At 46.8% G+C, this 12,025-nt stretch overlaps 1 protein-coding gene across 1 annotated transcript in view; it reads right to left on the reverse strand.

Annotated features, from left to right (window-relative positions):
• LOC141101380 (uncharacterized) overlaps positions 1-8,945 on the reverse strand; it is a 42,790-nt gene extending 33,845 nt beyond the window's left edge. Inside the window, exon 1 of the mRNA XM_073590448.1 lies at positions 8,672-8,945. The gene's annotated coding sequence lies outside the window, so the exon portion shown is untranslated. The remainder of the gene's footprint in view (positions 1-8,671) is intronic.
• Positions 8,946-12,025: the final 3,080 nt, after the last annotated feature.

A 12,025-nucleotide genomic window follows, 5' to 3' on the forward strand; every position in this document is an offset into this window, starting at 1 on the left:
GGCTTGCAGGAAGAGAAATGTCCACTGTGTAGGCATAGGCTTGGTGCCTCCAAAAATTGGCTCAAGGGGCTTGAGGAAAATTTTTTAAATAAAGCAGGGCGCGTGGCCCATACTAAATACTGGCTTGCAGTAAGAGAAATGCCCACTGTGTAGGCATAGGCTTGGTGCCTCCAAAAATTGGCTCAAGGGGCTTGAGGAAAATTTTTTAAATAAAGCAGGGCGCGTGGCCCATACTAAATACTGGCTTGCAGGAAGAGAAATGCCCACTGTGTAGGCATAGGCTTGGTGCCTCCAAAAATTGGCTCAAGGGGCTTGAGGAAAATTTTTTAAATAAAGCAGGGCGCGTGGCCCATACTAAATACTGGTTTGCAGTAAGAGAAATGCCCACTGTGTAGGCATAGGCTTGGTGCCTCCAAAAATTGGCTCAAGGGGCTTGAGGAAAATTTTTTAAATAAAGCAGGGCGCGTGGCCCATACTAAATACTGGCTTGCAGGAAGAGAAATGCCCACTGTGTAGGCATAGGCTTGGTGCCTCCAAAAATTGGCTCAAGGGGCTTGAGGAAAATTTTTTAAATAAAGCAGGGCGCGTGGCTCATACTAAATATTGGCTTGCAGTAAGAGAAATGCCCACTGTGTAGGCATAGGCTTGGTGCCTGGAAAAATTAGCCCAAGGGGCTGTATGGAATTGGATGCAAATACACAACTCTGAAAAATCCTCACAAGTGGATGCACTTGTAAAGTAAAATGAATCAAACTGATTGTGTATTTGTGTTATAATGCAGCAAATGTTGCATGAACATTACTAATCAAAGCGACTGAGATGAGGGACATAGAGATATTTCAAGTTTGAAAAGGGCATAATGTTAAAAGCGCAATCTCACAATCCTAATAATCATGATTATGTTACCCTAGGTTTGGGCACTGTCGTCTGGAGGACTTAGGAACTGTGATGATATCCAGTCCTTGTTGAACTTTATGAGAGTCAGCCTGTCGGCATTTTCTGTAGTAAGGCGTGACCTTGTCTCAGTGACTATACCCCCAGCGGCACTGAAAACACGCTCTGATGTCACGCTAGCAGCTGGGCAGGCCAGCACCTCCAAGGCATACAAAGACAGCTCTGTCCAAGTGTGAAGCTTCGAAACCCAGTAATTAAAGGGTACAGACGGGTCGGTAAGGAAGCTGGTACTGTCACTGACATACTCGTTCACCATGTTTGACAATATTTGTCTCCTACTCAAGGTGACCGCATGCACACTGCGTTGCTGATTGGAAAGTCTGTTGAACATCGCCCAGTTGGTGTACATCTTACCCCCACCTCTTCTTGACATTGTGGGTATTTGTGTCCCAACCAATTGCTGCTGTTGCAAACTGCTGCTACTTCGGTGTATAGCGGAGTCAGACGGTGATATTGTCATCAAATTCTCTACAACAAGACTCTTGAAATGATCCATAGTTAAGCCCCTTGGTGACTGCAACAGCAGCGACGGAAATTTATCTTTGTAGCGTGGGTCCAGAAATGTTGACAACCAGTAGAAGTTGCTGTCATAGATGTTAATGATGCGTGGATCTTGGGACAGACATTGAGACATGAAGTCAGCCATGTGTGCTGAGCTGTAAAGACTCATCTCTTCGGTTTCACCCGAATGATGGGCACTACGCATCATGGCCTCTAAATCTGTCTCCGCCTCCTCCTCCTCCTCTTCAGCCCACCCATGCTGTACCGACATAAAGCTGGGTTTGGGAGTACCATCAGGGTTCACATCGGTGCCACGGAACAAGAAATCTTCATCCTCATCACCCTCATCGCATTCTTCTTCCGGACCCAATGTTGCCTGCTGATGTTGGCTTGGCTGCCTAGGATCAGCGATGTTCAAATCTGGCTCCATAGCCATCTGCTGGGCCCTCAAAGCTTCTGTTTTCAGATTCATGAGGGATTCTTTGAGCAGACAGAGCATGGGGATGGTGAGACTGATAATCGACTGATCACCGCTGACAAGTTTGGTGCAGTAATCAAAGTTCTCCAGCACCTCACAAATGTCAGCGATCCAGACCCACTCCAGACCACTAAGGTGTCTTGTCTGACTTCCGGTGTGACGGGCATGTTGCAGCTGATATTCCGCTATTGCCCTCTGCTGCTCATTCAATCTTGCTATCATATGGAATGTAGAGTTCCAGCGTGTGGGCATGTCGCAAATTAGCCGGTGTTTGGGCAAATTCAATTGGTTTTGAAGGGCAGAAAGACTTCCAACCGCCATGGAGGAATGTCGGAAATGGGCGCAAATTCTCCTCACCTTCTCTAGTAGGTCAGATAACTCGGGGTATGTTTTAAGGAATTTCTGAACTACTAGGTTCAGCACGTGAGCCATGCAAGGTACGTGTACAATGTTCCCGAGCTTCAGTGCCGCCACAAGGTATCGACCGTTATCGCTGACAACAAGACCTGTTTGGAGTTGCAGTGGGACCAGCCACTCATCAGTCTGTTGCTTAAGACCTTTCCACAGCTCTGTTGCAGTGTGAGGTGTGTGACCTAGACAGATGAGCTTCAGAAGAGCCTGTTGTCGCCTTGCTGAAGCACTACTGCAAAGCTCCCAACTTGGACGTGATATTGCGGGCAAGTCAGCAGTGGCAGAGGAAGTTGAAGAAGCCGATTGGGTAGTGGACGTATATGATGAGGTGGACACCCGGAATGATGTTGTGCCCACTATTCGTGGAGTTGGTAGGATCTCACATGGTCCACTTTTAGAATTTGGGACACTCTCCACCAGGTTGATCCAGTGAGCCGTTAGTGATATGTATCTGCCCTGTCCACAAGTACTTGTCCACGTGTCCGTAGTTAAATGGACTTTGCAGGTTACAGCATTTGTTAGTGCACGCTTTAAGTTGTTTACCACGTGCTGGTGTAACGCGGGGACGGCACAACGTGAGAAAAAGTACCGGCTGGGAACGGAGTATCGTGGTGCTGCAACAGCCAACAACTCCCGAAAAGACTCTGTTCCCACAAGCCTAAACGGCAACATTTCGACAGCTAACAACTTAGCAATTTGAGCCGTCATTTGTTGAGAAAATGGGTGCGTCGATTGGAACTTCCGCTGCCTCTCATACAGCTGTGGCACAGACAACTGCACGTTTGACGCAGACTGACAAGTGGCTTGACTACTGTCATGTCTGTCTTGTAACGCAGCTTCGGAGGAGTACGTCTGAGCATGACCTGCTGCATGAACACTAGATGGTGAAGGATGGATCTGAGGTGGAGTGGAAGTGTTGGGATCAGAAGCCACTGATTTTGAAACCTGTCGGGCCGACCACTGAGTTGGGTGCTTAACAGACATGTGCTTACGCATACTGCTGGTGCTCAAGTTTCCTTTTCCCTGGCCTCTGCTTAGCCTTGCATAGCAGATGTTACAGATCACTACATTTGGTACTGATGGGCTATCCTTAAAAAATTCCCACACAAGGGCTTTTCGTCCTTTATGTTGTATTGGAGGCACAGGAGGATACCTCTGTCCAACACCAACTGTTGATACAGTTTGGGCAACAGTTGGTCCAGTTTGGGCAACAGTTGACACAATTTGGGAAACTGTTGTCACAGTTTGCCTTCTGGAGAAAGGAGTAAGCCTTGGTGCTTTTGGCGGTGGTACATAGCCACTTTCCTCCTCCGGGCTGCTCTGTTGGCTATGCATTCCAACAGTCCATGTTGGATCTGTGGTCTCATCATCAACCCCTTCCTCTTCAAAGTCTTCAGGATAACGTGACTGTTCAGGCTGGCCAGATGAGATGAGTGTCTCATCATCATCATCATCTTCGGCCACCTCCTGAGACGCTGTATGCCTTTGGTGAAAGTGGCTTTCTACAGTAAGAGGTGATTCCAAACTTTGTCCATGAATAGACCTTACGTCTTCTTCAAGTATCTCGTCAGGCAGTGACAAAGAAACTCCAGATTCAATCAGGGGCTGGTAAGAAGCAAATAAATCATCAGAGTGACCAAATTCGCGGTCACAATATTCCTCTGTCTGCCGATGGGTTGAGGAACTAGGAAGAGTTTGAGGATTGGATGACCCTGCGTTGTCTGTAGCGACACTAGACCTAGTTGTCAAGGACGATTGTGTGCTGCAAGAACCAGTGGTTGAGGTCTTCTCAGCCATCCAAGATGTAATCTGGTCTTGCTCTTCCGGCCTTAAGAGACGTTTTGGTTGAGTACTGGGAAATTTAGACAGAAGAAAGGTCGATCTATCAATCTTCTTCTGTCTACCTGTACCAGTGCCTTGTTGTGCATGACTGCCAAGACCACGACCTCATCCCTGTCCCTTTGCAACCTCTTTTTTGGGAACTTGTTTTTTTTGGGACATTGTTGAGAAATGCAGATGTTAGCTGTAATAATCTGAACAATAATTAGCAGTTAATACTTGCTAATAGGAGGACAATCAAGGCTAGTGATGCGTATTGGCACAGCAGGAAGGTAACGTGTGTGCTATTAGCTGGTAGCAGAGAAGCCCTGCACTCTCCCTGAAAAAATTGTTTAGTGCGCAAAGGCAGTCACCTAGGTGGACTGTGGTGCTGTCTGCGTCACCGCTCTGGGGTGGAGTGCGTGCTGTAACTTAGCAGAGAAGCGACGCACTCTCCCTGAAAAAATTGTTTAGTGCGCAAAGGCAGTCACCTAGGTGGACTGTGGTGCTGTCTGCGTCACCGCTCTGGGGTGAAGTGCATGCTGTAACTTAGCAGAGAAGCGACGCACTCTCCCTGAAAAAATTGTTTAGTGCGCAAAGGCAGTCACCTAGGTGGACTGTGGTGCTGTCTGCGTCACCGCTCTGGGGTGAAGTGCGTGCTGTAACTTAGCAGAGAAGCGATGCACTCTCCCTGAAAAAATTGTTTAGTGCGCAAAGGCAGTCACCTAGGTGGACTGTGGTGCTGTCTGCGTCACCGCTCTGGGGTGAAGTGCGTGCTGTAACTTAGCAGAGAAGCGACGCACTCTCCCTGAAAAAATTGTTTAGTGCGCAAAGGCAGTCACCTAGGTGGACTGTGGTGCTGTCTGCGTCACCGCTCTGGGGTGAAGTGCGTGCTGTAATTTAGCAGAGAAGCGACGCACTCTCCCTGAAAAAATTGTTTAGTGCGCAAAGGCAGTCACCTAGGTGGACTGTGGTGCTGTCTGCGTCACCGCTCTGGGGTGAAGTGCGTGCTGTAATTTAGCAGAGAAGCGACGCACTCTCCCTGAAAAAATTGTTTAGTGCGCAAAGGCAGTCACCTAGGTGGACTGTGGTGCTGTCTGCGTCACCGCTCTGGGGTGAAGTGCGTGCTGTAACTTAGCAGAGAAGCGACGCACTCTCCCTGAAAAAATTGTTTAGTGCACACAAGCAGGCAGCGTGCGTGCTATTAGCTGGTGGGATAGATAGCAGCAACGCATTGGTCTGCCACAGAAACAATAACGCTGCAGGGGTAAATATGACCCCAATAATATATGGTGGAAAAAAAAAAGAAAATTTGCTCAGCTATGCTTCTGATTTCAGCTCTGATGGAAGCTGAGTGAGTAAGCTAAGCTCTGAGGATGGTGCTGTATGCACTGTAAGGCTGCTCCTGCCTTTCTCCCTGCCTACAGTCCTCTACAGTACTCCTCCGTCCTGATAGTTCTGAAAAGAACTTTTGTGTTATATGTGAGGAATCTTGAGGTCCTACACTGACTAACAGTCCCTAGATCTGCTCTATGTCTCCAACTCGCCCTGCACTAGCTCAGATCGTCACAGGAATGTGCCCAAAATGGCGGGGGCAGGGTTTATATACAGCCTTGCCTGTGATACATGACATAGGCATCACGATGGACAGCAGCCAATCATAGTAGTGCTCTTCACAGTTTTCTCACCTAACAAACTAGGCTGTCTCTGAAAATTAACATATTCTGTATTCTGCGAGTCCCGAATACAGTATATAGGAGTCCTAGAATCGCTAAGACTCGCTGCTGACAGCGGGACACAAAATCGCTAAGAAACTAGGATTGCTTGTATTAAACTCTGAAAAAACTAGGATTGCCATTGATTTGCATTGGACTCGTTACTGTGCGAGTAATCGCTTGGAAACTCGCAGAGTACCGACTCCTACGAGTCCCCTACTACTCGCAGAGTAACGAGTCCTAACGAGTAGATTCGCCCATCCCTAAAGAACATATAATAAAAATGACAAGAAGACCGCACAGTGAATTAATTATCAAGTATCTATACTTATAAAAGTATCACCACTATATAGCAGGAATTATTCAGATAGAACATATATAATAATCCCCATGAGGAACAGCAAAAAACATAAAATGAGTGCAAAAAATGGCGAAGGAGTTTTTCTGAAACGCACGTCAGGGCGCGTTCTTTTGGCACACCACTTCCACCACTATTTGCCTCTCAGGTAAAATATCGTGCTGTATTGTGCTGTATATTCAGGCCAGTACTTTATCGTACAGGCGTTCTATTGGGGCGCGTTCCATTGACATACCGCTTCCATCATTTTTTGCCTTCCAGGCAGTAAATTGCGCTGTATCGTGCTGCTCATTTTGGGCCAGCATTTTGTTGCACAAGCGCTTCATTATCCATTTATATACATTAGGTCTGTGTCCATTGTGGCCCATGTGATCCGTGCAGCATTGTTCAGCGTGTGTGCTGTCTGATTCTTGGCTCTGGCCCATTTCTACCACATAGCGCTTTATATGGCATCTTTCAGTGGCCCCTTATATAGCTATTATATGGTGCACATTTATTACTAATTTTACAAGTGCATCATTACTTTTAGTACTATTATATTTTTTTATTTTATGTATTTTCATATACAGCCATCCAATTCTATACAGCGCTATTATTACTGTTTTTATTATATTCCTCCCAGCATTTTTTGTGTGAGTTCAGCATCTATTTTTCGCAAAAATATTATTTTTGCCTTATTTTTCACCATTTTGAGTGTTTTTGGTTTTCAGTATACACACAATTTTTTCACAGCAGTTTTTCGTATTATTCATCTACATTGGTTTATATATACACATATACCTTGTTTTTATTAGTGATTTCCACATTTTTTTATTATATTATTTTTATTTTATATATATATATATATATATATATATATATATATATAATTTTCATCACCTCACCATTTTTTGCACTCATTTTATGTTTTTTGCTGTTCCTCATGGGGATTATTATATATGTTCTATCTGAATAATTCCTGCTATATAGTGGTGATACTGTTATAAGTATAGTTACTTGATAATTAATTCACTGTGCGGTCTTCTTGTCATTTTTATTATATGTTCTTATATACATTTTTCTATTGCCGTTGTTGTTGTCTGGCCAAAATTTACAATAAAGGCTTATTTTATTACACACATTTTTGTTTATATTTTTGTTTTTATTTCAGTGCTTCACATACACATTTCCATTATTCTGGTTCTCCCATTTACATCACGAGTTAGTTTTCTTATAGCGATGATGAGGCAGAAGGGTCTCCATTACTCTTTTGGAGAACATGTCCACATATTGCCAATAGTGTTTAGGAAGAGATTAGGAATGAGCGAGCATAATCATGGGTATTCGGTACTCGGCAAGTAATGCGGTACTCGTGGTACTCGGTACGTCGCAAGTATTTCACTACTCGCCTCGCACTATTCGGTTCTCCCGACCAGCAGTTGCCAATCACAGTAATGCCGCACCCTTCTTGGTTGTGGGCGGCATTCCTATGATTGGCTGGCCGCCCAGCGTCCTATGAGTAATCATAGCCTGGCACTAAGCCCTGCCGCCGCCTTTTTCTGCACATTGCATGAAGAACACAGCTAGTGTAGGGAGAGTGTGAGCAGCTGCTAGGGAGAGTTGTGTTTTTTGGTGCAAATCATCCAGAAATCCTCTGTGAAACCCAAAGGCTCTTTTCAGAGCTGAAAGTTTAAGGTCAGGGACTGAGTAGTGACAGTTTTCCCAGCTTTTCTTTGGGTCACATTTACCCCTGCAGGGCAGCTTTTTTTGTGCTGTTGCGGTGCTGTGTTCACAGAATCACACCAAAGAGTATGCACGGTACTGCACAACTGACACGCAGCCAGCACTGCTGTCTTGTGTGGTTTCTGAGGTGCGTATTCTTACCTTAAACCTCAGGGCAGTTTTTTGTGCTGTTGCGGTGCTGTGTTCACGGCGAATAGTATGCACGCACGGTACTGCACAACTGACCCGCAGCCAGCACCGCTGTCTTGTGTGGTGTCTGGGGTATGTATTCTTGCCTTAAATCTCAGGGCAGTTTTTTTGTGTTGTTGCAGTGCTGTGTTCACAGCGAATAGGACGCACTTGAAGCGATTGCCGGGGGACCACCACAATACAGGGAGACTACGGTACACAAGATGAGGTGCAAGCAACAAAGGGTTAATTTATTTACAGGCAAGGAATGCAGTGTTAGGAAAGAGTAAACAGGGGTATGCAATGACATAAAACAATTTACAAAAGTGATATTCTCTAGCTGGGCCGTACAAATGGCACGGTGCACCAACTTTTACAGATCAGTGTATTTTTCAAAAGGCAAAACAGTGCAATAAAGTACAGTATGCTGCTACTCTAACTCTAGTTTGTCTGGCCGCTTCTACACCAGCCGCACGGCTACCGTGCCCTGTCTATTGCAGCCTATCCTAAGCCCTAAACATGTGCGCACACAGGGTTAACACTCACGGTGAAGTTGGTGTTGCAGTTCCTTTCTGGGGGCCACTGCAGTTCTCTGCAAGATGATGCGACGTCCTCCCTGGAAGCTCTGTGCAATGTGGTCTTGTCCTTGTGTGAAGTTTCAGAGCCTGTTCATTCCTTGTATATTTTCGTGGCTCCTTGCAGTAACACAGAAAAAAACCACCTTTGTTATCCCCAGAAGGGTACAGAATCCCACAGGTTCAGTCAGTTCTAAGCTGCATGTTTTTCTCCTCACAGAATCCAGCACACCAGCTTCCGTCAGAATCCGAGCTCAGAACACTCCATGGAAACACAGCTACTCCCCTCTCCTAGTAGGCAGAACAATCCAAAAACAGTCTTATTGCAGGGGAGATCGGAATGTCCAATTGCTCTAGCCAAGGGGGTTCTGTCTATTAAAGTGGCAGTTTGTCTCTACTATCCATATAAATGCCACCCCCTTACACACGCACGGTACTGCACAACTAACACGCAGCCAGCACCGCTGTCTTGTGTGGTGTCTGGGGTGCGTATTCTTGCCTTAAACCTCAGGGCAGTTCTTTTGTGCTGTTGCGGTGCTGTGTTCACAGCGAATAATATGCACGCACGGTACTGCAATCTGACACGTAGCCATCACTGCTGTCTTGTGTGGTGTCTGGGCTGCGTATTCTTGCCTTAAAATACCAGGGAAATTTTTTAGTGGCAGCACCGCTGTCTTGTGTGGTTATTGGGGTGCGTAATCTCACTTTAACCTCAGGGCAACTTTTTTCTGCTGCTGCAGTGCTGTTTGTAAAACACAAAGCAGTACTTGGCTGTAGTGCTACCTTCCACAAAGCACTAACTGCTCCTTGTTCCCCAATATCTGCATCTGAACATCTGCAACTATAGCAGAAACATCCAAAATTCCTAGAAAGACTGTTGAGAAGGGACAGGGATGTGGACGTCGGGTCGCTGGTGCCCAACAAGGCACAGAGTCTGGGAGATCGAAGAAGGTTGATGCATCTAAGTTCCTGGTGAAATTTCCCGGTCTGGAACATAAACGGGCCTGGAAGCCAGAAGAACAAGAGCAGATACTGTCTTGGATGGCTGATAAGGTCTCAACGAAATGTTCTAGCAGCACTCAATCGTCCATGACAAAACAGTCTACTGTCCATACAGATAATGCTGGGTCATCCTATTCTCAACCTTTTCCTAGTTTATCACCCGGTCAGGAGTCACAGGAAACATTTGACCCCAACCGGGGTCACTCTGAGGATCTGTTTCACACATTTCCTTGCATTGTCTCTGGCCTCTCACCGCACGACATTGAAGAGGAACGTGAGGGGGTATCGTCTATTGAAGATGGCCAAATATTTGAAACCCCACGGCCAGAAGAAAGCCACTTTCATCCACGTGATATACCGGGTGAAGAGGTGGAGGCTGATGGTGATGACACACAGTTGCATATGGCCAGTCGCCAATATCAACACGGAAGGAGGATGACATGGACAACGAGGTGGTCGATGATGTGACCACCGATCCAACCTGGACCGTTGGCACGCATAGCCAGCACAGCAGCACAGATGTTGAAGGTGGATACGTAGCACCAGTAAAGGAACCACGGGCTACTTGTTTGAGCAGAGTGCGAAGTGTGTCAACTGATGCCAAGAGCAATCCCTCTGTGGCCCAAGTCAAGGCAAGGGTGCAGTCAGCCACTGTCTGGAAATTTTTTTCCCATAGTCCTTCTAAACCAAATGTTGTCATCTGTAGCATCTGCCATAGGAAGCTGAGCAGAGGGCAGGGCAAAGACAACAAAAGCACCACCAGTATGCGGAAACACATGGCAGTCAAGCACCCTAGTCAGTGGGCTGAACAACAGGATACCAAATCAGTGTCTGCAACTGCGGGTCGAACCACTGCCATGTCACCTGTGATACGTCCTTTCCAATCTGCTGCGCAGGAAGCAGGTGATCATTATACCTTTTGCTCACAAGGTGCGGTTGCACAGACACAGGCCACAACAAGCTCATCCACTTGTTTGTCCCAGGAAAGCGTCCAATTGTCTGTGCCCCAGATGTATGAAAGGATGTGTAAATACCAAGCCACACACCCACAAGCACAACTACTGAACGCTCACATTGCCAAGTTGCTAGCCGTGGAGATGTTGCCGTTTAGGCTTGTGGGACACAGTCTTTCCGTGATCTTTTGGCTGTGGCTGCCCCACGATACTCGGTTCCCAGCCGTCACTATTTTTCCCGGTGTGCCCTCCCCGCGCTCTCACCAACACCGTAACCGGGAAGGTCCATATTACAACAGACACGTGGACAAGTACTTGTGGCTAGGGATGATACATCGGCACACTGGCTCAACCTAGTGGAGGATGGGACAAAGTCTCAAACTGGACCATCAACACATATCCTACCCACGCCACGAATAGCGGGCCCAACCTCAATCAGGGTTTCCGCCTCATCATATACGTCCAGTCTCCCCTCTTCCTCCTCCTCCGTCTCGTCATCCTATGCTGAATTACCCTCCACATCACTCCCAAGTTGGGAGCTGTGCACCAGCGCATCCGCAAAGTGGCAAAATGCTCTGCTGAAGCTGATCTGCTTAGTTGAAACACCACACACTGCAGCAGAGCTGTGGCATGGAATAAAACAACAGACCGATCAGTGGCTCTCCCCACCGCAACTCCGACCTGGTCTGATTGTCTGCGACAATGGGCGTAACCTGGTGGCGGCTTTAAAGCTCGGGAAGCTGGTACACGTGCTATGCATGGCTCACGTGCTGAACCTAGTGGTGCAGAAATTTATAAAAACATACCTTGACTTGCCGTACTTACTTGAGAAGGTGCGCCATATTTGCACCCATTTCCGCCACTCCTCAACCTCTGTTGCCGGTGTTGCAGCGCTTCAAAAGCAATTTATTTTGCCAAACCACAGACACATTTGCGACCTGCCAACACGGTGGAACTCAACATATCATGTGTTGTCAAGGGTAAGTGAGCAGGAGAGGGCACTTTCTGAATACCAACTTAAACATGCCCATCACACTGAGACTCAGCCAAGACACATAACAACTGTCGAGTGGGTGTGGATCGTTGATATTTGTGAGGTGCTTGATAACTTTGAGTACTGCACCAAGCTTGTGAGCGGTGATCAGGCTATTATCAGCGTAACCATCCCTATGCTATGTCTGCTGAAAAAAAACGCTGCTGTGTGACAAGGTCCCAACGACCGCCGAGGTTGTTATACAGATCGCTGGATAGTTGCTGCGTCGTTCAGTAGGTCTGCCTGTTTGGCAGCTTACTAGTGACCATGTAGCGACATACCAGCGATCCTTACCAGGTCTTATCGTTGTCGGGATTGCTGGTGCGTTGCTATGTGT

The sequence above is a fragment of the Dendrobates tinctorius genome, unplaced genomic scaffold (assembly GCF_039654945.1).
Source record: "Dendrobates tinctorius isolate UK_male_01 unplaced genomic scaffold, ASM3965494v1 ptg000116l, whole genome shotgun sequence".
Taxonomy (NCBI): domain Eukaryota; kingdom Metazoa; phylum Chordata; class Amphibia; order Anura; family Dendrobatidae; genus Dendrobates; species Dendrobates tinctorius.